A 3,038-nucleotide genomic window follows, 5' to 3' on the forward strand; every position below is an offset into this window, starting at 1 on the left:
ATCAGTACTCGGTTGGGCATCCTATATACTTTTAAACTGCACCACCTTCTGAGCACATTTTAACATTCACAATCCCAAACAAAACTTGCTCCGCTGTAATTCAGGCGTCAAAACACCGCTGGGTTGAATTCGGCAGCCCAGCTGGGAACCCGATGATGAAGCATGCCACTAACTGGGTTGGTGGGTGATGGTTCTTCTAACAAATCCAGTGGATTTTTGTGCACTCAGGCACTACACTGAGTCAGAAAATCCTTGTCTAAACCTACGGGTCTGTACACGCTGTTATATTAAAAAAACAAGAGAGTGGCCATAGTCATGGTGGACCCCCCAATTTTGTGTTATCATTTATTTATACGGTACACCAGCAGTTTCTATGGCAGTGCAGCATGGCAGGAAAGTGTGAGGTCCCATTGCATTTGCCAGCCAAGACCATATGTCCTTCACTGACCATTATTCCACTCCTTTGTTGCGCTTCAATTACTCAGAGTCATCCTAGCTCTGCACCTACATTACAAAACTTGTTTGGTTGGCTTGACTACCTGGCTTTTCTAATATTGTTAACCAATAAACCTCCCAAAGTGATAATTTTGATAGAAGATGCTACTAACCGAACTGTAGTGAGGTATTGCAGTTGTACTTTGTTTAAAAAATAATAATTACTCAGAAGGAGTATTTGGCATCTAAAATGGGTAATTTGTTTTCTAGCCACACACACCACCAGTGCAGGGGTCAGTGGCAGCGCCAGTGCACCGGAGGTGGCCAAGGAGACAGTTTGAGAGGGAGTCCCAGCGGTGAGAGGGGCCATTGGTGGTAAGTCACATTGCTTGCTTATTGACAAATTAAGTATACTCACTGTATTTGTTAAGTGAGGCAGATATCCCAACCATCATTATTCATCACCTCCCTGCCCATGGCATTTCTCCACCTGTGACCTAACTGCATCATGGTTCAATTTGGCGCTGCAGTGTTGGCTGTGCAATGTGTGGCTGCTTAAATTAATATGGCATTTACGAAGTTTTGAATGCATTTTAAACTGAAAACAAGGTGTGATTCTTAGTGCCCACTCGGTCACCTCCTACTAGTACTTTATTCCTTTATTCTCTCCTACGTTCTGTGCCCACCCACTAAAAAATAGAGAAATCTATTCTTGGCATGTGCCACATTTTTCTGGCCAAGTGATTTATCTATATACATTTCATGGCTTCCAGAACTGAATTACGCCTGTTTAAATTTGTCCCTTTTGTCATTGGTCAACTACAGTGACTGACTAAGCCAAAGCTTTGCACATGATGATCAGTGACAACCCCTATTCTATGCAAACACATTACCATCCCTAATTCTTCTAGTGCCAAGCAAAGTTATTTGTTGAAAATAATTGGGGGTGGAGGTATAGGCCTAAGTGTAAAGTGGGACTAAGTGTGTGGTTTAGAGTTTGGCAGATGGGAACTCTATGAAAAACGTGCCAATTAAAATGTCTATCCCATTCATTTCCCTGTGCTGCAGTGCATTATTTTTCCCAGTGTCTGCTTACTGCGTACAGTATATGTATGTTTTATACATGACGTGAGTGACGTAGCATTATTATTATTCATATGCCTCTTTGGAGTCAAGGTAGAATTGAAAGGCAGTTGGAAAAGAGCAGGGCCATTGGAATTAAAGTAAGATCACAGCTGCCTCAGCTGCAGACTGTAGAGAATAGCAAAGTACCCGATGCTCAAGCATGCCTCCATTAATTTAGCACAACAAGAATACTATTAATTGACCTCCATAGTGCATAATGCCGTACCAATTAATGAGGTCTTTTTTTTCTTTTTATACACAAAGTGTCTGTTTAGTTTTTTTTACTAGGAAATCCTTTAAAAGAAATAGAACACTTCATTTTAATTGAGTGGTATTCTGGCTTAATTCATTGCAGTCAGTGAGTGCTTTTTTATGAGGCATGTGTGGGAAAAACATGGCCCTGTGCCTAATCACATGAAAAATCCCAATTGCTCAGGGGACCAGCAATGTACTGCTCATGTGCCACTATATAAACATGTGTTTGCAATTAGCATTATTTACAAACAAATATGGAAACTTTTTTGCTATAGCGACTCCTGCAAGTCCACCATCTCGCAGGAGATAGCAGGCCGGCTGCTGCAGCACCGGATTGACGCTCTCGGAAAAGTAAAACACTTTTTTTTTAGCAAAAACAAAAATGCATAGCCCTCTCTTATCAATCTCCCTAGAAAATGGCTTTGAAAACTGGAAAACATGGATTTAAACTGTGGCTGGCTGAACAAAATGTCCGCCAGCCACATGATCAACCAACAACAACAAGCAAGGAGGCATGGACACAACAAAGAACACATGCAGGGCTATGGCAAAAACAGAATGGCTGGCTACACAAAATGACCACTGGCTACATGATCAAACAACAAGCAAGGAGACATGGCCACAACAAAGAACACATGCAGGCCTATAGCAAAAGCACAATGGCTGAGAGCACACAATGGCCACTGACCACATGGTCAAACCACAAGCAAGAAGGCATGCCCACAACAAAGAGCACATGCAGGCCTATAACAAATGCACACTGGCTGGCTGTACAAAATGGCCACTGACCACATGGTCAAACAACGACTGCAAGGAAGGAGGCATGGCCAGAACAAAGAACACATGCAGGCCTATGGCAATAGTACACTGGCTGGCTACGTACAAATGGCCACAGGCCACATGGTCAAACAACACAACAAGCATGGAGGCATGGCCACAACAAAGAACACATGCAGGCCTATGGATAATCACACTGGCTGCCTACACAAAATGACCACTGACCACATGGTCAAACAGCAAGCAAGGAGGCATGGCCACAACAAAGAACACATGAAGGCCAATGGCAAATGCATGCTGGCTGGCTACAGAAATTGGCCACCGTGCACATTGTCGAACAATAACATCAAGAAAGGAGGCATGGCTACAACAAAGAACATATTCAGGGCATAGAAAATGGCTGGCTGCACAAAATGGCCACTGGCCACATGGACAAACAACACCAG

Source organism: Triturus cristatus, chromosome 1_2 (assembly GCF_964204655.1).
Source record: "Triturus cristatus chromosome 1_2, aTriCri1.1, whole genome shotgun sequence".
Lineage (NCBI taxonomy): Eukaryota > Metazoa > Chordata > Amphibia > Caudata > Salamandridae > Triturus > Triturus cristatus.